Source organism: Spermophilus citellus (assembly GCF_964194105.1).
Source record: "Spermophilus citellus genome assembly, chromosome: 15".
NCBI classification, from domain to species: Eukaryota; Metazoa; Chordata; class Mammalia; order Rodentia; family Sciuridae; genus Spermophilus; species Spermophilus citellus.
The window spans coordinates 66,060,656-66,086,616 of record NC_138195.1 but is presented as its reverse complement, the minus strand read 5'-3'; the positions used below and the strand labels follow the sequence as shown (position 1 = coordinate 66,086,616).

The following is a 25,961-nucleotide window of genomic DNA, read 5'->3' as shown; positions in this document are numbered from 1 at the left end:
TTGCCTCATCCTTTTTCTCTCTTCTTAATCTGGCACAGTGAAAAAGCTATGTGATGACATAAAGCAGTCCTCTGCAAGACACTAAAAGTGCCCCTCACCAGAAAGTGAATTTCTTATAGGTGATTACTCTGATACTCTGATATCAGAGTAATCACCTATAATATTCCTGCATATATAATACCATCTTAACACCGTTTCTCAGAACAGCCAGATTAACATGAAGGTATTTCTTTTGAAAACGTGCATTTTATTAGTGAAGGGAAAGCAAGGAACAAGAGACAGGTAAGTGAGAAATGAAGACCAGGCAGAGATACATATGAGCTGAAAAATAAAGACCATCTCTCTGTAGAGGAGAGAGGCAAAACAGGCTTGGGTTCTGTGACTTTTATAGGGCAGGCCCAGCAAGGCCCAAGTGCCCTAATGCAAGCAGTTAGTGGTTGGGTTGGTATGAGGGAGTGGTGAGCCTTTCTCAGAAATGCCCTTGGGCAGAAAGCAAAACTTTTTCCTTAAAATGGCGGCTGTCACTTAAGATGGCCATCCAGATGCTAAGCAAGGACCTTATAGTCGAGTACCTCACTTCTGTGTTTCAGCGTTATTACACTATAATGCTGTGGGCAGTTTCCAGTTAAATGCTTAGTTATGCTGCAAATCACCAGATGAATACATGACATGGGAACAGGGGATGTAAAGGATGATGGAAAAGCTCAGTAAACTCCGACAAGCCCAAACAGCAGGACCCTAGTGGCCAGTCGCAGAAGAGAGGGGGGGAGGGGGAGAGGGAGAGGGAGAGGGAGAGGGAGAGGGAGAGGGAGAGGGAGAGAGAGAGAGAGAGCGAGAGCGAGAGCGAGAGCGAGAGCGCGCTAGAGAGAAGAGGAAGGAGAGGGGGAGAGAGAGAGAGAGGAGGGAGAGAGAGGAGGGGGAGAGAGGGGGGAAGAGGGGAGGAGAGAGGGGGGGAGAGAGGGTGAGAGAGTAAGAGTAAGAGAACAAACACGAACAGGGTGTTGATAATTATGGGCTTAATGCAGGATGAGTAGGAGCAAGGAGTGGGCTGTTACTTCCTCATTGGCTGAGAGTTCACGGCCAGTTCAGGGATTGAAGGCGCACCATTCAAAGTTCCTGCCATTCACAGGGATTGGAGGTGATGGTTCCTGCGCCATTCAGTGGTCATGGACCTGAGCTCCCAGAAGAGAAGCACTCTGGCACCATCTTTACCAACAGGGGGCACTAGGGGAAACTATGGGATTTTACTTCACGTATTTTATTGTTCAACCATACCAAATTTTGTTAACATACGAACATAAAGGTGTATGTTTGATTGTTATCAACGTAAATTTGGGTGCTAAATTTGGGTGGAGAAACACATATATTGGATGTGAATCTACCTTTTAGTGGGCAACCAGGCTTGTGCTAGACTATTGCTTCATGCTACCTTGGAATCCTAACATAACTTCAACTCCTAAATCAGCAAATTCTCATTTTTCTATTTTCCTCCCAGATCCTTATTTTTCTCTTCCCTTTCTTCTGCATCTGTTTTATTAATAAGTAATAGTAGGAAGTGGAGGATGAGAATAGATGAAGCTTGATTTTGCAGAGTCTGAAATAAATTGCTTAAAACAGCACTCCTGGACAAGGTCCTGGAGTTCAATCCCTGGCACTGGGGAGGAGGAAAAATCTGTACCCTAAAGAAAGCAGAATAAAAATCACAATGGTTGGGCTTGGCCCCATCCCCAGGACAAAATGCTACTGAGCTGAACAAGATACTTGCAGAAATGCTATACCAGGCTGCCAAGCACCAACAGCTTGGGCTTTCCAAAATGGAGTCACCAGAGAGCTTGTCTCGGTTGGCCCAGCTTCACCAAATATGGCTGCATGATCTTGGACAAATTGCCCTCTCTTAGCCTCAGTTTCTCCATTCTTAAAATGGAAATTACAGCCTCTAATTCCTGGGGTTGTTGAAAGAATAAAATGGCACAGCAATGACCGCGTTAAGCACAAAGACAAACACATAAAATGAACTGGAGTTGATGTAAAGACCACAACCTCCCTCCCGCCGTCAGCAGGCCTATCACACCCTCTTCCGGGAAACCCTTCACTTCAGTCTTCCCTCTGCCAAACTCGGATCCTTCCGCGTCGCGTCACTTCCGGGGGACTCAGGACGTGGCTAACCAAAATACCCGGATACAACTGTCATGGCTGCCACCAGTGAGGCACCGCAATGGAGATCGAGTCAAGGGTTGCCCAGAAAGCGTTCAGAGTTTGGGGTTTCAAGGAAGTCTGTCAAGAGAAAAAGGATGAGGATGCCGGGTAGCAGGGTGCCCAGGAACTGCGTTTCCGCACTTCCTGTTAACTTGCCAAGTTTTAATAGAGAAGTCTCCCCTTTTGACAGGGTGGGGCTTCTCTTTTCACCCAGGCTTTCTTTGTGTGCTGAATTTTTGTTCCCGTCACCCCGCGGCCCTGGAGCCGGGCTGGCAGCGCAGCGGTAGCCTGGGAGGAAAAGGCGGGTCAGGCTCTGGGGAGGTGGGGCGCGCCGAAGACTCCCGGGCGGGGGAAGCTAGGGGGACGCCTCGGAGTGCTGCCTCGAACTGCCGCCCCCTTTGAGTCCAGGTTCTTGTTTTAGCCGAGATACTCTTCACCACGGGGTGGTCTCAGTTGATCACAGGACTTGGGTTGGCTGACCCAGCCACACTCAACCAGTCTGCCCTGCTCCAGATGGACCTTGGTCCTAGGGAATGTCTAGGATGGGTATATTCCAGTGAGACTAGTTAAAAAACAGAACAAAACAACAACAACAAAAACTTCAAATATAAGCATTACGTTTGGAATAATGGATAAAGTTCACAGTTGAGTCATGTGATAATTTTCTTCAAAGCTTTAAATTTGTATGTTCGTGCTTGTGAGATTTTTTTTTAAAGCATTCTTGTAATATATTAATACTGAAAATATTCAGGAAATTCTTTAATTTTGCTGCTACAAGTTATAATACAAAGACATCGGTTATTAATACATAATTCTTTAACTGCCAGAAGCTTCTGCAAATACAGCACTTCTAGCTATATTAATTTGAGTTACTTTTCCTTTGCAGGGTTTCCTATAGGTTTTGTCATCAAATGAAACAGGAACAAATGTGAGTTGCTTCATCACCATTTCCTAGTAGTGACTTTTAAAGTACTCATCTATGTATCTGATGAATTCAAAGTCTCACTTGAAGCCATTTTTACTTGCCTGAAATATGTATTAAAGAGATAGGTCAAATACATGTAGAATGTTACTTTCTTTAATAGAAACAAAAATGGAGAAAATAAAACAGGTTAACTTTAAAGTGTGTTGTAATTTGGATGTTCACATAAAAGTCTCAAAAGTATAAGAGCTGACCTAAAAGGCTTTAAAAAGGAGAAAAGAAAGGTAGATCTTTACCTTTATTTGAATATCTCATTATTTGAACAGAAAATAACATGACATTAGAAAGTACTTTGAATCTTTTTTTTTTTTTTTTTACAATTAGGTACTATGTTCAAAGCACTAAGTTGGTAATGAATGAGAAAATACATAAATGCTTTAAAATACATGAAATAAATAATGAACAGTTATTATCTCATGTTTCTGGCCTAGTTATGTCTTGCTGTTGTACATATTAATGTCCAATACTTATGTTTATTTTTAAAAATATCTGTATTGTATATAGTTACAATATTTTAAAGAAAGCAAAAATAATCTGTTTATACATTTAAAATATCTGTTCCTTGTGTATGTCTCACTTAAGATTGTGCTTATTTATACATTTGCACCCATTAAAGTACTTCATAATGTGATGATCATAAATCACCTGGATTCTTTTTGTATGGTTTCTTACAGGTAGGTCTCCTGAGTTCTTTGTATAGCACAACCAGTGTTAATGTGGAAGATTTTGTTGTATTAATTAGTTTGAACATTTTACCAGCCTATTTATTTTTCCAGTATTTTATTTAAATAACTAGATGTGAGCTTTATGTAGTTAACAGTAGTTGTGAGGTTATTGAAGATGACTTTATTAAATGTACAGTTTGATCTTAAGTAGTTGGCATTTATGGAGCACATGCCGTTTGCCAATCTCTAAAATAAGTACTATACATAATTATCTTTTTTTAAAGAGAGAGAGAGAGAGAGAGAGAGAGGGGGGGAATTTTAATATTTATTTAATAACACAACATCTTTGTTTGTATGTAGTGCTGAGGATCGAACCCAGGCCGTACGCATGCCAGACGAGCGTGCTACGCTTGAGCCACATCCCCAGCCCACATTATCTTACTTGAATATTTGCAGCAGCACTGTGAGTTAGGTTTATTGAATTTCTGTTTTAATGTATGGAGAAACCAAGGCAAAAGAGATTACATTCTTTGGCTGTGGAGCCAGGATCTTATCAACTTATTTTCGTGATATCCCTTTGCCACCTTAAAACTAAACACTTTGGTAGAAGAAAAATGAAAATGTAACACAGACCAGAACTCTACCTACCGAACTTTATGAAGTAAAATAAGTGACTTAAACTCTTTGGATTTCATTTTCCTCATGTGTAATGAATAAACACTGAATTATTGTATTTTATTGAATTTTGAATCTTCTAGAATCCTTTAAACAGTGCTTTCACCATTGAATCCAAGGATTTCTCCCAAGCCCCTGATACTCCTCCTGGAAGTTTTGTTGTATTCTTGGTAGTGACAACTGTATGTCTATGTTGCATGGTCTAACTACATTGCAAGTTATCACTGATTTCAGGGATGTCAAAATAACATGTATCTTTGAATTAATGAGCTCCTTTTCAACCGTGATTCTGTGACACCTGCACATTTATAACATTGCTGGGTTATGTGCATTTCAACATAAATAATTTAAGATAAAACATAAGCTTTATGGTAGTGGAAGAGTAGGAACCATTTTTATATTTTTCATATGCGAATACCCAATTTGCTAAATTATTTAAACAAGTCTTCATTTCGAAGTAGTATAGATACAATTTTTTAAAAAATTGTGTTTGACTTGAATTTGACATAAAATATAATAGTATCAATACTGCAAAAATATTTCACTACCATTTTTTGCATTCAAAAGTGAACTTTTATAATACAAACAGTATCTTTCTTTTCAATGTCATATGATGTTGGTTGTCAAGAAGTATGGGGGTGTCTTTGTTCCTTGAGAGATATTATTAAATTGAAATGCTGACATATGAAGACTTAAACAAGGAAACTTGCTGGTTTTGTTTTTAGACTAGCCATAGTATAAGAACATTATTTCATATGTAGAGATCTTCATTTTTTTAATATTTAATTTTTAGTTGTAGTTGGACACAATACTTTTATTTTGTTTATTTATTTTTATGTGGTGCTGAGGATTGAACCCAGGACCTCGCACATACTAGGTGAATGCTCTATGCTGAGCCATAATCCCAACCCCGAGATCTTCATTTTAAGAGAAGTTGAAAACACATTGTTTGATAGCTTGTTGAATTTTCATGAGCATTATGGATATGAACAACATATAAATAGTATTAAAGATTAATGAGTTATGAATTTAAAACTATAATTGAAAGATATTTTGAAATATATGAAAAGGCATAGGATAGGTATATGATAATGTAACTAAAGAAATTATTACAGGATCTGTAATGAAGTGTTTCAGTTAGAACCAAGAAGGGTATGCAGAATTTATAGAGTTGTAAACTGTTCTCTGTAGATAATCAGCTGAGTGTTCTGCTGTGGCTAGAAAAACCAACAACATGTGAGACATTATCAGGAAGGGATTGGGGAAATCAACAAAAAAATCTTACCCTCAAACAGCAGTTTGTTTAAACATGAGAAACCGAAAATTATTTTATATTGATAGATAGATCCAAAATGTCCAAACTCCTTTCAGTTGTTACATAACATTACAATTATCATTTTCTTTGCATAATTCTGTAAACTAGATACGTTTATATACCTCACTTTAAAAATTTAAATATAAAAGTCATTTATGTAGCTACTATAATTTCTGCCACTAAAATAAAATTCTGCATCACATGACAGCACATCATTACTAGGTGAACATTAACCACTAGCATCTTTGAATTTCCACCAACACTTCGCTTTTCTTAGGACCCCATTTTTACAGAAAATACAGTCTTATTCCTTTGTAAGTTATTGGCTATTCAGTAATGAAAAGGGAATAGTGTTCACTTCTGTTTTTATTTATTTTCCTTGAATAGAGTGTATAAATGTGTACTTTTCAGAATTCCCCAAACCCAAAGGGAATAAGACCAGTAGCCAAAAAGAAATTGTTGTGTGAGTTCAAATAATGTAATTCATTTTATGAGGTTTTTAAAGTCTTGTCAGTCAAAGTTTGGAGAGGTGAAGAAGTGGTATGTATCAAGTTTGGAGCAAATATATTAATTGAAATATAACTAGAGAATATTTTAAGTACCTGAAGATTGCTTTGTGCTACCATAAAAAATTGGTATTTTAGCAGGACATGGTGATGTATACCTGTAATCTTAGCTATGCTACTTGGGAGGCTGAGGCAAGAGGATGGTGAGTTTGAGGTCAGCCTGAGCAATATGGGGAGGTCCTTTCTCAAAAATATAATTTTAAAAAAATGTTTGCTATTTCTATGCTTTTTCCCTTCATCTTTCTGTTTCTCTGTAAATGAATCATAGTACACACCATGTTGAGTTCACCTAGGTCTTTATCTTAGTAACTAATTCTCTTGGAGGTCATCAGTCAAGCCAGGAGAATAGTAACAATGAGTTGGTATTTATTGCACCACCTGCTTCTGGGAGTCTATAACCAGAAGGAGAAGAAAAGCTAAAGAGAATGTATATTGGATTAGAAACCGAGCATGATCTGTCACCTCTGCCTGGAGGCAACTATTCAACGTTAGAGACTGGACTTGGCTTACTTGGCAAAGAATAGATGGGTGAGAGTCCTCCATCTGTTTTGAGAAAAACCATGCTTTCTGTTCTGATTATTTGACCCTGACACTGTCACTTGAAGTGATGGGCTAATGTTCCAGTTAATAGGCCACCTATGAAGCCCTCTATGTAGTTATTTTAGGGTGTGCTTGGACAATGGTTTTAGTTTCCTTGTACAAAAAGTCTTTTCCATTGCCATTCTTATGTACTTAAAAAGACACACTTTTATCTTCTACATATTTAAAATAATGCCAGTAACTTCTTACTTTTATCTTGCATTTAATGTAATTCTACATATACTACTCACATGAATGATATTTCCATCACAACTCTGAACTTGGAGTTTAAGTTACTCAATTTCAACAGAAAAGGTAACCTGCGGTGAATGGGGATTTTTCCTAGAAACTCCTCTCTTCTTGAAAGGGAAAAATCACACACTGGAGAAAAGTAGTAGTGTGACATGTTTATGTTCATGACTGTACCTGATAAATCTTTTTTAATTCCACATTTTTATTGATGCATTATAATTGTACTTATTGATGGTATTTGTTGTTACCTGTTTGTACATGAACACAACATAATAAATAATATAATTTGGCCAATATCATTCACCAGTACTTCCCCCTTCCCTCCCTGTCTCTTGCCCCTTATACCTGGTAATTCTGTTCCTGTTCTCTATAGGAGTTCTTTTATTTTTCATAATCCCCCAACTCTTGGGCTTAAGTGATCCTCTTGACCTAGTCTAGTTGGGACTATAGGTATGGGTCACTTCGCCCAACTGCAAGGGTTCTTTTTAAACACCTTTTACTTACCTCAGGCTTTCCCTTTTTTGCTGGCCAAGTCCCCCACCCTTCCATTATCAAAAGATTATTGTGCCTCCCATTTTCTTGGAGAAAGTAGCAACCATAAGATAGAAACTTTCAAATTAATGCCACCAAACTTTCAAACTTACTTCTTTGAAATCCACTCTTAGTCCTTCCCTTATTTTACAATGGAAAGGTGATTCTCTTCTGGTCCCAGACTCTGGATTCCTTCTCATTACTGCTTTTTTTTTTTTTTTTTAGCACTTTTGCATCGTATCTGTGGCTCCTTCACCTTGACATTTAAGCATTCTCAAGTCTTTTCCATCTTAGAAGGAAAGAAAACCTTCTATATCAATTTGCCCTCGATTCTGTTTCTTGCATCCTTTCATGGACATGGCTCATGAAAACATTTTTCTACCTGTTGTTTCTTAGTTTGTTTTTCCTGTATATTCTTCGACCAACTGCAATATTTTACTTCAGTTGAAAATACTAGTTTTAAAGATCAACAACTACCATAGTGTTTCTAAATCCACTGAATACTTCTCAGGCCTTATCTGACTTAACCTCTGTTCAACTGATGACAGTTTAATCAATTTTCTTAAAAGTTTCTCTTCCTTGGGCTTTGCTGACATCATTGTTTCCTAGTGGTAAATAAATTTTCTCTGGCCATTCATCCTGTTTCTTTTGTCTTTCTCTTTCTTTCTTTTTTTCATAGTTGTAAATGGACAGCATGCCTTTATTTTATTTGTTTATTTTTAATGTGGTGCTAAGAACCAAACCTAGTGCCTCACACATGCTAGGAAAGCACTTTGCCACTGAGCTATAGCCCCAGCTCCTTGTCCTGTTTCTTAAGGGCTTCTCATCACTAATTCATTCTCTCATTCATATATTTATAAAGCATTCACACACCTAGGCAGCATACTACATTCTGGTGGCAGAATTTGAAAGTGTCTAGACTTTCCAGAAAAATTTATTTCCAAACAGCCACTCAGAATTTGGCATACCATTGTCAAGGGCCTCACAGAGTGCACAATGCTTGTTTATCATTCTGAATTAAAAAGCCTTGCCTCAAGACCTCCAACCTATTTTAGTAGCAGCTTTTATAGAAACATTTTTTTTTAAAAAAAAAACTTCCTTAAGAAGCTTAAATTTAAAAAAGAAGAGAAAGCCCATGGAAAGTGAAAATAAAGACAGTTTTTCCCAGAAGAAAGATTTTGTAAGCTGGAAACTTTCCTCAGGACATTAAGACTAGGCTAGGGTGTTGCTCAGTGGTAGAGCACTTGCCCTGTAGATGCAAGGTCCTGGGTTCCATCCCCAGGTAACCTACCCCCGGCCCAAAGACATTAATACTAGGCCAGTTCTCCCAACCTAACATTTGTGAACAAGCTGTTGTTTTCACCCCCATGATCCCCACACCCTTTTGCCTGGATTGATGTCATGAGAACAAAACTTAAGAAAGAAAGAACCTACTATTGAAAAGGAGGAAATGGAGTGATAGAGCTGATATCTTTGAGGTTAGATTGAGTAGAGTTCTAGCTTCTACTAGGGTTCAAATCATGGCTTGGATATCAGCTTCCAAGAAGTGGGAATAGACAGGAGACTGAAGAATTCCTTACTTGATGAAGTTATTCCTAGTGACAAGAAAAGGAAATGGAGGGCTGGGCTGTAGCTCAGTGGTAGAGCACTTGCCTAACTAGATATGTGAGGCACTGGGTTTAATCCTCAGCACCACATAAAAATAAATAAAAATAAAGTTATTGTGTCCATCTACAACTAAAAAATTTTTTTTAAAAAAAGGAGATGGTCCTTGTGTGATATCTTGTGGTCACAAATAGAATATTTGCATTCTGGACACTATCCCTTAATGCTATTCATCCTTTACCCCTCCAAAATGAGTGGTGCTTAGAAGATCCAGCTCTTATCTTCTTCATATAACATGTTTTTACAGAGTATCTTCTAGCTAGAAATTCCATAATGGTTTCCTTTGATCATAGAAAGAGCTAAGAGACAGTGAGTTTCATGTTTCTTTTAGAGTTTTTTGCATAGGAGATAAAGTTTGACAGTTTTTTTTTTCACATAGTAAATACATATTGAGCACCCACTGTGTCTTCAATACTGGTCAGTAAGTGATGAGTAAAAATAGATTCAACCCTGCTCATAAAGCTAATGATTTAATGTAATAGATTACCAGTAACTAGATAATCACAATAAAAATGCAAGTGTAACAAGTATTACACATAGAAGTATAAGGTTCTATGAGTCTATAGCAAGAGAATTTGATTAGTTAGGGAGATCAGAAAGTTGTCTTAAAGTGATCACAAGCTGAAATTTGAAGACATGAGTAAATGTTAACAAGGTTAAGAGGAAAGGAAAGTTTGCCTCATAAAAGGTCTAAAATACACAAAGGATTTGTAGTAGGAAAGAACATTCAATTATAAGAAGGACTCTGTGGTTGGAGGAGAGAGTGAGGAGATAATACTTGAGGCCAGATTTGGGTTGCTTTGAGAAAATCTTGGCTGTGCTTGGAGAAAGGATTAGAGTGCAATAGGGTAGACCTAAAAAAACCAATCATCTAACTGTGAGATAATGGTAATTCAGATCAGGGTGAGTGGTAATGGATATTCAAGAGAAGAAGTTGATTATACTCTGTAATTGGTTTTGAATATGAATACTGAAATAGATTGGATATAAATTTTTGTTAGTAATTTATCAAAAACTGAATTTATCAAAAATTGAATTTTGTCTATCCCTTTTGAAAGTGAAATAAGAATTGATAGTTTAAAAAAGTATGTGTGTGTATATGTGACTGCACGTGCACACACACATGTGCTTTTTTAAAGTCATGGAAGATTGTACACTGCATACTCTAAGCCCTCTTTGAAGCCTTTTGTAGACATTAAATGTGAACACCTAAGCCTAAAATTTGAGAAAATTGCGCCTGAAGCACCCAAACTATAGAGTATCTCTATGATTTTAAGAGTAAAACTAATTTTTGTAAACAAACTTGAGATCATTTAGCTTGTATGAATGGTTCAATGGAATAATCTTTTATTATTATTCTTGATGGTTTCTTTACCTTCCTTCCTTCTGTAATTCCGCCCATCTCCAACCGAAATGCAAATTTAGACCTGATTTGTAAAGATATATACCTGTGATAAAATTGTAGGAAGGTGGTGTTTATCTTCCTTTGCATATTTTCTATGATAGTGAAAGTTTGTCTGAGTTTCTTACTTTAGTACCACCAATAAGCTGTGAATAAGACACTTGCCATGTCTATACATTTGACTTGAGTTGTAGAGTGTGCAGCTTTTTAATATTATTGGTTTAGGACATTTATAAATTATAATACCCAGGTGGGTAGGTATAATTTTAGCTGAAATTTTATTTGTTTTTATTCAGAAATTATGTTCAGTAGCATTTATGGCCTTAGTAGCACTAGCAGCTGCAACAACAGGAGACATGAATATAATACATATCCTCCAAAAGATATGTAAAATATAAACACATACTCTGGAAAAGCAATTAGGGAGTAGCATGTGTTTTATGCATGAATGTAAAAATACTCTTTTAACTGAGATTATTCAGATACCCAAAATATAGCACTTTGAGTAAGACATGATGAAATGCAGATATATCTGGCCATACTGAAGAATATAGGAAATGATCCAGTCTCAAACAAGATTGATAAAGTTACTTATGTAACAGGAACTCTAACTGCAGGGCAGGCTTCAGGGTTGGTTGCCTCTATTCACCTACACATTGATATTTCCAAGGACACAGGTTATTTCTTACCTTCCATCGTTTCCTTGCCCTTCCCTTCCTTTCCCTTCCCATTTCTTTCTTTGTTTCCCTAGGGAAATTCAAGAGGGAAATAAAGTGCCAGGGATCAAACTCAGGGCCTCACACATGCCAGGCATGTGCTCTACCACTGAGCTATATCCCCCATCCTCTGTCATATTCTGGATAAAAGTATGTAATTATAACCTCAACATCAAGTTGTAGCAATATGGCTGCAGCAGTTCCAAACATCACATCTAGAGATGTCAACATTTGCTCCATATTTTTGAAAAACTTGTCCTGGAAGTCTTCCAGCAGAGTTCTCCCTGTGTGTTATCGACCTAATACTAATCATGACACAATGGTCATTTATGAACTGACCACATGTGTTGTTTCTCTCCCATTTTGATCTTCAGGTTGGCAGAGGACACAAGTCTGATTTGCTCATACAGGAAATTTACTATGGTGGGCCTTTTTCAGTAGGAAAGGCTGAATCTCCTGCCCAGCCTAAGTCTGGTTGGGAGTACTGAACTCTGTAGTAAAATATTTATTAGATACCCAATGAGGTGATACATGTAAGGCGTGTATTTTGATCCAGGTATTTTTGTTCTAAAGCTGACATTTTGCTCTTCACCTTGCCTGATTCATATTTCTATCTGTGAATTAGTTCTGACTTCTCCCTATTTGGGAGAGAGAAGAGAAGGATGGTATTTACTTGACCCCTAGAACCTAGACTAGAATCACAATTGAATTACCCTGTCTCTAGTGGCACATATGTGAGAGGTGAGCTAACTGGCAGCATGACTGGGAAATACAGTTGAAGGAAGGTGAGCAGATTCTAACTTCCCTTAGAAATTGTGCTTTATTCATCTTTGAAGTTTGTGAGAGCCACTTTGTAGGAAATCTGTGAATATCATTCTAACTGTATCTTGTTTCATAATTAGTGGGTTTAATTATACAATTATGACCCTATGAGCCAGAATCCCATTTGTTGACAAAAGTAAATGTCTCAGAAGAGTTCTCCCTGTGTGTGATACTTTTATAATTCTCCAGAGAACTTAGGAGGGATAAAGTAAATTTGTACCCATCTAAAGGATGCTTCCATCCTACATTTCATTACTCACATTGTCATATCTGTGCTAGAATCATCCTAAGGCTTCCTGCAGACATAATGCGAAGCTATGGTAGACATAGCATTATTATTTCCATGTTGTTCCTTGTTATCAGAATTAGTTTGGGATGACAGTGTGCCAGCCTTGGGCTATAAATCATGATAATCTATCAATCACGACTATTTTATTTCCCTTTGAAAGACTCTCATTAGCTTCCTTGCAGCTATGGATGGTCATGTGACACACTTCTGGCTGATTAAACAGGAAATCTTCAGGGTGCAAAAGGGAAGACTTTTGTTTTTCTGATAAAAGTGACAGATGTAGTTGCAAACAACCATTTTCTTTTATTAGCTCTTCCTACCTTAAACATGGACATGTTATCTTGGCTGCGGTGGGTTTTTTTTTTTCTTTTTCTTTTATGGTACTGGTGATTGAATCCAGGGGCACTTAACCACATCCCCAGTCCTTTTTATTTTTTATATTGAGGCAAGGTCTCGCTAAGTTGCTGAGGCTGTCTTGAACATGCAGGCTTCCTGCTTCAGCCTCCCAAGTTGCAGGGATTACAGGGATGCTCCACTGCACTCAGCCTACTTTGTTATAATAGAATGAGATACATTATTCATGAAGTCTATAATGAACTGAAGACACTGGGTTCCCTGCCACATCAGGAAGCTTAACACTGACCCACACAGTTTTCATATTCCCATACAAAAGTAGGGCTACCGAGGAGACAACATGGCGGCCAGCGAGGAAACAGCACTGTCAGTACCTCTGCTGTAACAGGATCAGAAAGAATACACCCACAGGCGTCCTACTGAGAAACCTCTAGCAAAATTCAGCTGAAAGGAGACCTGCCTGGAACTAGTAAGTTTAATTGGAGGTGGCAGCGGGTCCCAGACGCCTGAACCTCGGCAACGCAGAGCTGGGACACAGTCCCGCCGGCTGCCGCCAAATGGCGGCAGTCCACACGTTGCGGTAAACAGAGAAGCGGGCGCTGTCTGCCTAGTCCCACGCCGGCGGTTCTGGGAACCGGCCCCAGCCGCTGGCTGCAGCGACCTTGGGGGCGGGCGCTACCTGCCTGGACGCATCCCGGTGGCTCGGTGAACTGGCCTTGGCCGCTGGTTGCAGCGACCTTGGGAGCGGGAGCTCCCTGCCTGGAACCAAGCCGGTGGCTCTGGGAAACGGCACGGCTGCTGGTTGCAGCGACCTAGGGGGCTGGCGCTACCTGCCTGGTCCCACGCTGCGGCTCGTTGAACCGGCCCCAGCCGCTGGTTGCAGCGACCTTGGGAGCGAGCGCTACCCGCCCGGACACACGCCGGCGGCTCGGTGAACCGGCCCCTGCCGCTGCCCATACGTTGCAGTGATTGTGGGAGCGGGCGCGGCCTGACTGGACCCGCGCTGGCGGCTCTGTGAACCTCCGCCAACAGCTGCTCACACGTTGCAGCCAGTTTAAGAGCGGGCACTGCCTGCCTGGGCCCCCGCCCATAGGGCTCTGTGAGTGGTCGTCAGCTGCCGCCAAACGCCCACTGCCCACACGTTGCAGCGACAGTGGGGACGGGCGCTGCCTGCCTGAGCCCGAGCCCGTCCAGCTCTGTAAATTGACACCAGCCGCAGACAGGCGGCCGCTGCCCACATGCTGCAGTGAGTGGGGGAGAGGGCACTGCCTATCCGGCTCCAGCAGGCCCAGATCTCTGAACCCCCTCTGGCGGTACAGGGCTCCAGACGACCACATCCAAACTGCCAGCCCAGAGCCACAAACGACCCCCGCCGGGCTAGGCAACAGGCCCCGCCCACAGGGCGAACAGCAGGAGTGGAGACCCGCCCAGTCCGGGTGGAAGATCTGCTGCACAGAGATTGAATCCCGACCACTGAGAGGAGGATCTTGGCCCGGTGGCCACAGCGCCATCTACTGGAAGAACAGTTAATCGCACTCTAGGGCTGCATTTATAAATTTTTTTTTTTTTCTTTCTTGTTAATTTTTTTTAATTTAATTTTATTTTATCTTATTTTATTTTATTTTATTTTTTTTTATTTTTTTATTAATTTTTTTATTATTAGTATTATTTTTTTTATTGTTACTGTCTTTTTTAAATGATATTTTTAATCCATTTTATCTTATCTTATTTTATTCCATTTTTAAACTTCATCTCTCATTTCTATTACTATTATTTGTCCTTAAATTCTCTTTAATTCTCTATCCTTTTCTCTCTTTCCTTCTTTTCCTCTGTCTTTACATTTCTTTTCAATTTTCTTATTCCCCCTTCCTTGAATTCTACCTGCTTACTCTCATTCTCTTTAGTGACCTCCTCTCTTCCCTTCTAATACCTTTCATCCCAAGCATCAAATAAATTTATAGGAGTAAACACTAGCTCAACAGTCAAACAGAACAAGAAGCAATATGAGCAGCTTCAAAAGGCAAGGAAGAAAAGGAGTACAAACAATGCAGGATAGCCTAAATATTCAGGAGGACCTAGAGTCATCAGAAAAATGGTCATACAAAGAGCTCAAGGAACACCTTAGACAGATGGAATGGAACCTTAAAGAGGATATGAGACAGCAAATTCAAGCAGCGAAAGAACACATTGAGAATGTATTACATAAACAGATAAAAGAAGAAGTTAAGCATCTGTATCAGGAGATAGAGATTATAAAAAAGAATCAAACGATAATCTTAGAAGTGAAGGAAACTATAAACCAAATTAAAAACTCAAATGAGAGTATCACTAATAGAATGGAGCAAGTAGAAGCCAGAACTTCAGATAATGAAGACAAAATATATCATCTTGAAAAGAGTCTAGCCAACATTGATAGGACGGTTAAAAACCACGAGAGAAACATCCAAGAGGTATGGGACAACATAAAAAAACCAAATTTAAGAGTGATCGGGATAGAGGAAGGGATAGAGAGTCAAACCAAGGGAATGAGTAACCTGCTAAAAGAAATAATTACAGAAAACTTTCCAGAAATAAAAAAGGAAACAGATATACAAATTGAAGATGCATACAGGACACCGAGCACACAAAATCACAGTAGACCAACGCCAAGACACATTGTTATGAAGATATCAAATATACAGAACAAAGAGAAAATATTAAAAGCTGCAAGAGAAAAGAGACAGATTACATTCAGGGGTAAACAAATAAGATTAACAACGGATTTTTCATCACAGACGCTGAAAGCGAGAAGATCCTGGAACAACATATTTCAAACACTGAAAGACAATGGATGCCAACCAAGAATTCTGTATCCAGCAAAATTAAGCTTCAGGTACGACAACGAAATAAAAATCTTTCATGATAAACAAAAGCTAAAAGAATTTGTAGCCAGAAAACCAGCATTGCAAAGCATCTTGAACAAAACACTACACGAGGAAGAAGTGAATAACAATAACCAAAGCCAACAATGGGAAGTACCTCAATAAGGACAGATGATGGGGGGAAAGCTAACCATGGAGAAACAAACTAAACTATAAAAAAAAAAAAAAAAAAAAGAGATAAACAATCAAACATGGCTGGAAGTACAAAATATACATCAATAGTAACTCTAAATGTTAATGGTTTAAACTCTCCAATAAAGCGACATAGGCTGGTAACATGGATTAAAAAAACAAATCCAACAATATGCTGCCTCCAGGAGACACATCTGACTGGAAAAGACGTACACAGGCTGAAGGTGAAAGGTTGGGAAAAAATATATCATGCACACAGTCCTCGCAAGCAAGCAGGCGTGGCCATCCTCATATCGAATAAAATCGACTTCAAGACTAAATCAATCCAAAGGGATAAGGAAGGACATTATATACTGTTAAAAGGAACCATTCACCAACAAGATATAACAATTATCAATATTTATGCACCAAATAATGGTGCTGCGACGTTCATAAAACAAATTCTCCTCAAGTTCAAGAATCAAATAGACCACAACACAATAATTATGGGTGACTTCAACACACCTCTCTCACCATTGGACAGATCCTCCAAACAAAAGTTGAATAAAGAAACTATAGAACTCAATATCACAATTAATAACCTAGACTTAACTGACATATATAGAATATATCAACCATCTTCTAGTGTATATACGTTTTTCTCAGCAGCACATGGATCCTTCTCAAAAATAGACCATATATTATGCCATAGGGCAACCCTTAGTAAATATAAAGGTGTGGAGATAATACCATGCACTTTATCTGACCATAGTGGAATGAAACTGGTAATTAATGATAAAAGAAGGAAGGGAAAATCCTATATCACATGGAAAATGAACAATATGTTACTTAATGATCAATGGGTTACAGAAGACATAAAGGAGGAAATCAAGAAATTCCTAGAGATAAATGAAAACACAGATACAACTTATCGAAATCTATGGGACACAATGAAAGCAGTTTTAAGAGGGAAATTCATCTCCTGGAGGTCATTCCTCAGAAAAAAAAAAAAACCAACAAATAAATGAACTCACACTTCATCTCAAAGCCCTAGAAAAGGAAGAACAAAACAACAACAAATGCAGCAAAAGGCAAGAAATAATTAAAATCAGAGCAGAAATCAATGAAATTGAAACAAAAGAAACTATTGAAAAAATTAACAAAACTAAAAGTTGGTTCTTCGAAAAAATAAATAAGATTGACAGACCCTTAGCCATGCTAACGAAGAGAAGAAGAGAGAGAACTCAAGTCACTAACATACGGGATGAAAAAGGCAATATCACAACAGATGCTACAGAAATACAGAAGATAATTAGAAATTATTTTGAAAACCTATATTCCTATAAAATTGAGGATAGTGAGGACATCGATAAATTTCTTAAGACATATGATTTGCCCAAACTGAGTCAGGAAGATACACACAATTTGAACAGACCAATATCAATGGATGAAATTGAAGAAGCCATCAAAAGACTACCAACCAAGAAAAGCCCAGGACCGGATGGGTATACAGCGGAGTTTTACAAAACCTTTAAAGAAGAATTAATACCAATACTTTTCAAGTTATTCCAGGAAATAGAAAAAGAGGGAGCTCTTCCAAACTCATTCTATGAGGCAAACATCACCCTGATTCCGAAACCAGACAAAGACACCTCAAAGAAAGAAAACTACAGACCAATATCTCTGATGAACCTAGATGCAAAAATCCTCAATAAAATAATGGCAAATCGGATACAAAGACACATTAAAAAAATAGTGCACCATGATCAAGTAGGATTCATCCCTGGGATGCAAGGATGGTTCAATATACGGAAATCAATAAATGTTATCCACCATATAAATAGACTTAAAGATAAGAACCATATGATCATCTCAATAGATGCAGAAAAGGCATTTGACAAAGTACAGCATCCCTTTATGTTCAAAACATTAGAAAAAATAGGGATAACGGGAACTTACCTCAACATTGTAAAAGCTATTTATGCTAAGCCTCAGGCTAGCATCATTCTGAATGGAGAAAAATTGAAGGCATTCCCTCTAAAATCTGGAACAAGACAAGGATGCCCGCTCTCACCACTTCTGTTCAACATAGTTCTAGAAACACTGGCCAGAGCAATTAGACAGACGAAAGAAATTAAAGGCATAAAAATTGGAAAAGAAGAACTTAAATTATCACTATTTGCAGATGACATGATTCTATACCTAGAAGACCCAAAAGGGTCTACAAAAAAACTACTAGAACTAATAAATGAATTCAGCAAAGTGGCAGGATATAAAATCAACACACATAAATCAAAGGCATTTCTGTATATCAGCGACAAAACTTCTGAAACGGAAATGAGGAAAAACACCCCATTCACAATATCCTCAAAAACAATAAAATACTTGGGAATCAACCTAACAAGAGAGGTGAAAGACCTATACAATGAAAACTACAGAACCCTAAAGAAAGAAATAGAAGAGGATCTTAGAAGATGGAAAAATATACCCTGTTCATGGATAGGCAGAACTAACATCATCAAAATGGCAATATTACCAAAAGTTCTCTATAGGTTTAATGCAATGCCAATCAAAATCCCAATGGCACTTCTTGTAGAAATAGATAAAGCAATCATGAAATTCATATGGAAAAATAAAAGACCCAGAATAGCAAAAGCAATACTAAGCAGGAAGAGTGAATCAGGCGGTATTGCAATACCAGACTTCAAATTATATTACAGAGCAATAGTAACAAAAACAGCATGGTACTGGTACCAAAACCGGCGGGTGGACCAATGGTACAGAATAGAGGACACAGAGACTAACCCACAAAGTTACAACTACCTAATATTTGATAAAGGGGCTAAAAGCAAGCAATGGAGGAAGGATAGCATCTTCAACAAATGGTGTTGGGAAAACTGGAAATCCATATGCAACAAAATGAAACTAAACCCTCTCCTCTCACCATGTACAAAAATTAACTCAAAATGGATCAAAGACCTTGATATCAAAACAGAGACTCTGCGTCTGATAGAAGAAAAAGTTGGCTCCGATCTACATATTGTAGGGTCAGGCCCCAAATTCCTTAATAGGACACCCATAGCACAAGAGTTAATAACAAGAATCAACAATTGGGACTTACTGAAACTAAAAAGTTTTTTCTCAGCAAGAGAAACAATAAGAGAGGTAAATAGGGAGCCTACATCCTGGGAACAAATTTTTACTCCTCACACTTCAGATAGAGCCCTAATATCCAGAGTATATAAAGAACTCAAAAAATTAGACAGCAAGATAACAAATCACCCAATCAACAAATGGGCCAAGGACCTAAACAGACACTTCTCAGAGGAGGACATACAATCAATCAACAAGTACATGAAAAAATGCTCACCATCTCTAGCAGTCAGAGAAATGCAAATCAAAACCACACTAAGATACCATCTCACTCCAGCAAGATTGGCAGCCATTATGAAGTCAAACAACAACAAATGCTGGAGAGGATGTGGGGAAAAGGGTACTCTTGTACATTGCTGGTGGGACTGCAAATTGGTTAGGCCACTTTGGAAAGCAGTATGGAGATTCCTGGGAAAGCTGGGAATGGAACCACCATTTGACCCTGCTATTGCCCTTCTCGGACTATTCCCTGAAGACCTTAAAAGAGCATGCTACAGGGACACTGCCACATCGATGTTCATAGCAGCACAATTCACAATAGCTAGACTGTGGAACCAACCCAGATGCCCTTCAATAGATGAATGGATTAAAAAAATGTGGCATCTATACACAATGGAGTACTATGCAGCAATAAAAAATGACAAAATCATAGAATTTTCAGGGAAATGGATGGCACTAGAGCAGATTATGCTTAGTGAAGCTAGCCAATCCTTAAAAAACAAATACAAAATGACTTCCTTGATATAATGAGAGCAATTAAGATTAGAGAAGGGAGGAAGAGCAGGAAGAAAAGACTAGCAATAAACAGAGACATGAAGGGGGAGGGAAAGGGAAAGAAAATGGGAATTACATGGAAATGGAGGGAGAGCCGCATTGTTATACAAAAATACATATAAGAGGCTGTGAGGGGAATGGGAAAATTAATAAGGAGAGAAATAAACTACAGTGGATGGGGTAGATAGAGAGGATGGGAGGGGAGGGGAGGGGAGGGGGGATAGTATAGGACAGGAAAGGTAGCAGAATACAACAGTTACTAATATGGCATTTTGTAAAAATGGGGATATTTAAATGATATGATTTTGAAATCTGCGTTGGGGGTAAATAGGGGAGTTCATAACTCACTCAAAGCTTATGTAAGAAATATGCTATGTCAAGAGCTGTGTAATGTTTTGAACAACCAATAAAAAAAAAAAAAAAAAAAAACAAAAAAAAAACAAAAGTAGGGCTACCATTGGACATTTGCCTCAAATGATGTTTTTTCCAAAGGATCAAAATTAGGTGCATGAGCCTGGAATCAAGTATGTGGTTTACATTTAACCAGTGGCAGCAAATTGCCTGATACATAAAAGGCACTGGAAAAATGTTTGTTGAATGAAGGAAAATTAATTACAGCACTAACAAATCCAAGTACTATTTATCATTAATTTCTGTTATGTGTTATTTTTTATTATTAAGTACAAACAGAATAATGAACCTTAGAAACGGTGACAAATGAAAAAAGCCAGACTCAAAAAAGGAGCATCCGGATGTGGCTCAAGCGGTAGCAAGCTCGCCTGGCATGCGTGCGGCCCGGTTCGATCCTCAGCACCACATACCAACAAAGATGTTGTGTCCGCCGAGAACTAAAAAATAAATATTAAAAATTCTCCCTCTCTCTCTCTCTCTCTCTCTCTCTCTCTCTCTCTCTCTCTCTCTCTCTCTCTCCTCTCTCACTCTCTTTGAAAAAAAAGGAGCATCCTATATAATTCTGTTCTCTAGTAAAGACAAATTTATTCCACATCCATGAGATATCCTTATCTCATAGATGTTATTCCCTATGGTTGCCTGGGCCAGGGACTTGAGTTGCAGGGAGGATTGAGTAGGAAGAGGCACAAAGAAACACTTTGGGGCAGTGAAGTGATCTGTATCTTGATTGTGGTAGTTATTACACAGGAGTATATGTTTGTCAAAACTTAATGTGTGCATTTTGTTGCATATAAATTGTACCTCAGTTTTAAAAAGAAGTGGTTCCTCATTTCTTCAGGAACCAATAGCAGGGAGATACACTGATTCTGAGTGTAATTTATACAGTAATGAGAGATCCACATACAATAGGAGATCAGAGATGAAAAAGTTACCTGTCAGATTTTTTTGTTTTTGTTTTTGAGCCTACAAGGAAGTGGTCTCAGACAAAGTCATCTTTGTAGGCTCCTTGCATGGGGCCTCTCTATTTAAATCAAGAAAGGTCCTATATCACAAGTTACAAAGTTCCTAAAAGTGAGATCTTTGGATTTCTTCAAACTGAAAGAAAAATAATTCTGTACAAATGCCTACTAAGGCTTCCATCCAGAACCAACTATGAGATATAATGAAATAACTTTGCTTTTGATCTAAGAAGATTTTACTTTTCTCAAAAACAAAACAAAACAATGATTATTTCCTAATTGTAAAAGTGACCCATAGTTACAGTAAGCAAATTTAGAAAACCAACAAATTTACAAAGGAAGAAACAAAAATCATCCACAATCCCATTACCTAACCCTTTGACATACATCTTTTCAGATGATCCCATTAAATTAGTTGTATTTAAATTAATTAAATGTTCCCATTGGGATATCCTAAAGTGATTTAGGAATCCAAAGACTGCTCACTTAACACCTCACTGGGAAGAACAGCTGTAAAATGTATCTTCATATATATTCCAATTGCTAATATTAGTGGCACATAACAAAACATTATTTTCAGTATAGATTTCTCAGTATTTCTTGGAGATGGTAGTTTCTAGGATTCCAGATAAAGTATCTTATTTTTCAGTGCCTTGGTATGGGACCCATAGGGGCTATAGTCCTTGAATGACAGTACTTCCCTCAATTGTGTGAAAGATGGAAGAGGTGTGAAATTGGAGGATTTGGTCCCATCCTCTCATGTAGTGACAAGCCCCTTCCCTAAGTCATCAGAAGTGAGCTGTCAACATGTGGCCTCAGGTTCCCTTTGATCTTGATTTTTGTTTACACAACTGCTAATATTTTTACTGAATATGCTAAACTACTGTTTCATGTATTGTGTTGGGCATTTGAGGAAATACAAAGATAACTGCCCCAGGATCCTTCACAGCTTCACCACTATCTCTGCTTCCTGCACACAGAAGGCAATAACATGGTCCTGCAAAAGTTTTGTTTGTTTGCTTTTGGCCAAGGTGCCTCATGGATATTAGATGAGATTAAAACTATGAGAAGCCTCTGTGAACTTTACTTACACTAATGTAAGGTGATATTTTTTTATACTTAATGGTACTTGGGAATGGTTAGAGGTTTGTACCTGGTGCTTTCTGATCATAAACTCCACTCATTTCTGATACCTGCTGGATGGTCTTTAGAGAAGAAGGTACTACAGAAACTATGTTAATTTTTATGCAAATAACTGGTTCTTGCTCTTACATCATATCTTGGTTTCTTTCATGCAGGAGAAAATAGCCATAAAACATTCCTTGGAGAGTGTTTAAGGCCTTATAATCAAAGCATGCTTGGTCTGATAAAGAAATGAATAAGAACTCCAAACTCAGGAACAAATCTTCAGTTGCACTACAAAGTGTAGTCATTGCAGGCTCTGCTGCCCAGATGCAAGATAGTCAATTCTGTTTGGGTCCCAGAAAGCAGCTGCTCTTGCCCAGCATCACTTTTGGAAATTCCCTATCACAACTCACACTCAAGTCCACCCACTCCACTGCCTCACAGAGGATGACCAAACCACTTAAAGGGGCAAGTCATCAACAGAAGAAAGGCATGGTGTTTTACAGACCACAGGCATCAAGAGGTTCATCTCTCACCCTTCTCTAATTCTTGTGCTCAATGAGAAAATCTCTAATCTTGGTTAGATTTTCATTCCCACATAATTTGCAAAGAGAAAGACCCCATAGGATGTTACTAAACATACCTCCAGATACTATTTAGATTCATTTTCTTAAAATGTGGCAACACCTTTTCCTAGCCTCCAATAAAAATTCAACAGGGTTTGCCTATGAATAACTCTATAGTTAGGTAATAACTAAAGGGGTCTGTGTGTGTGTGTGTGTGTGTAGATATTCAGCATATTTTTATTACTTACAGTATAGCTGAAATATGTCATTTAAGTACCATATATATTATTACTGGTACTCTGTACACATTAAAATCTCAGCCATCATACCATTGTTATTTAATTTTGGATGGAATAGCTCATAAGATGAAGTGAGAAAGTAAAATTAGACCTACTCATTTTGTAAAGAAGGAGGCCAAAAGTTTCACTAGTTTGCTATTGATCTGACTGTATACCTGAGAAAGCTAAAGCAATCAACAGGATTTTGTGAAAAACAAAAGAATGCAATAAATTCTGGGTGGTTATGAAATTAAAAGTTTTAATGAATGAATCATTTTTATTCTTTTATTGATTCAAAAGAAAGGCATGGTGTTTTAATGTTTAAAACAATGTTTTAAATGTTTAAATGCAAGCATGTATTCATGTATTGTTAGTATAATTAAAAACATCTTGAAAACAAAATAGGGTTCTGTTTTAGTTAGCTTTTTCACTGCTGTGACCATAAGACCTGAAAAGAACAATTTTAGAGGAGGAAAAGTATTTGGCACTCACAGTTTCAGAGGTTTTAGTCCATAGATGGCTGGATCCATTGCTTTGAGCCTAAAGTGAGGCAGAACATGAGGGCACAGAAGGGTGTGGCAGAGGAAAGTAGACATGGTTATTGTTTGTATCAATATTAAAGGCTGATTTATTTAGAACCTCTTGTAGTTTATATATGAGATGTCCCCCAAAGCTCATGTGTGAGACAATGCAACAAAGTTTAGAGGTGAAATGATTGGGTAATGAGAGTCTTACAAAATCAGTGCATTAATCCATTTGATTCAGACAATAACCGGTTAAAAATATAGTAGAAGAATAAATTCCATTCACAATTATGATAATAATAATTTTTGAAAAGAGTAATATAGTCAGAAGTAAACTTAAGAAATGAGTAAGAACTATATGAAAAAACTTTAAAATTATACTATTATCCAAAAATATTTCAATACATTGAAAGATATATCTTGATCTTGAATGGGAATGTTCCCAATAATATAAGCAAGATTCAAAGAAAAAAATTGGTAAAAAATTTATAACTGGTAAATAGATAATTTTTGACTATGTAGAATGCTATTTATATTTGGTATTGGGGATTGAACTTGGGGGCATTATACTGCTGAGCTACATCCACAACCCATTTTATCTTTTCTTTTGAGATAGGATCTCTAAGTTGCATAAGCTTGAACTTGGGATCCTCCTGCCTCAGCCTCCTAAGTAAGTGGGATAACAGACCTGCGCCTTTGTGTCTGGCTAGAATGCTTTTTAAAATAAAGGTTAGAATTAACCAAAGAGAAAAACTGATAAAGGAATGAACAAATATTTCATGGATAATTATAAGTAATTGATAGGCTCATTCAAAGATGTTCAACTACACTTGGAATTTAAGACTTACTAATAAAAAACAAAACTGGGATATTTTCCTGTAATCTAATCAGTATATTAATTCATTTGATGGATTAATAATTTGAAAGGACTACTGTACTGAGTATAAATTGTATGCAGGTAGAACTTGGCTGGAGGGAGTAAGTCGCTGGAGGTGTGCCCTCGGGGATTATATCTTGTCCTCCTGAGAGCTCCTCCCTGTCGGTTTCCTTTCTTTTTCCTCTCTGCTTCTCTGCTGCCAGGGGCAGAACAGCTTTCTTCCACCATGCTTTTTTGCCATAATGTTCTCCCTCACCTCAGGTCAAGAGCAATGGAGCTGGCCAACGTGGACTGAACCTCTGAAATTGTGAACCCCAAATAAATTTTTTCCTCCTGCAAGCTGTTCTTCTCAGGTATTATGGTCACAACAAAGAAAAGCTGACTAGCATACTTGTTAAAGTTTTGAAGATGAAATAGTTTAAGGTTAACACACATTAGTAGAGAAATTTGGTAAAATACATATTCACTTTAGCATTTTAAATTATTTTAAAACATTAGAAATGGTTAAATTATATTTTATTTATATACTTTGTAGGAACAACCTCTAAAAGTGTGACTTGGATATATATATTTTTAAATGTTTACTTTTAGTTTTAGGTGGACACAATATCTTTATTTTATTTTTACGTGGTGCTGAGAATCGAACCCAGTGCCTCACGCATGCTAGGCGAGAGAACTACCACTTGAGCCACATCCCCAGCCCCTTGGATATATTTTAATTTTATGAAAAATTGTTGCTGATAAATTGTGAAGTACAAAAAGTAGAATATAAAGTTATATATTCTACATGCAAGTCATTGAAAAGTATGTACAGGGAAGATATCAAAAACAAATTTATAGTTATGTCCTTTTGCTTTATATTTTTCATTTTCTAAAGGTTCTACATTGGCCATCAGAAAAAAAGCAGTGAACATGAATAAACAAGATACCTTATGTGGTCCCGTAAGCACTGGTGTAATGGGAGTGTACTCTATACTGTGATATATCTTGAAGATCGGGCATTTCAATGTGTATAGAGAAATACTCTGTTCTTTTAATGCCATTGTAATAGTAAAACAAAGTCCCCTAATGAAGAGAATTTAAGTTTTGCTCTTATCAATAATGGTAAAATAAATAATTTGTACCTATATCATTTCACATGTATGTAATTCTGTAAAATTCCTAGAAGCAGAATTTCTGGGTCAGAAGATTTTTGCCTTTGTAATTTTGATACATATTGCCAAATTGTCCTTTATAGAATTTGATCTCTCAGA

General features: G+C 37.8%; 1 long non-coding RNA gene across 1 annotated transcript; it reads left to right on the top strand.

The window, feature by feature from the left end:
• Positions 1 to 2,183: 2,183 nt before the first annotated feature.
• LOC308633899 lies at positions 2,184 to 25,961 on the top strand. Its single transcript, XR_014018898.1, has 3 exons — positions 2,184 to 2,387; positions 3,083 to 3,124; positions 25,586 to 25,961. It is a non-coding gene; the product is annotated as an uncharacterized lncRNA (long non-coding RNA).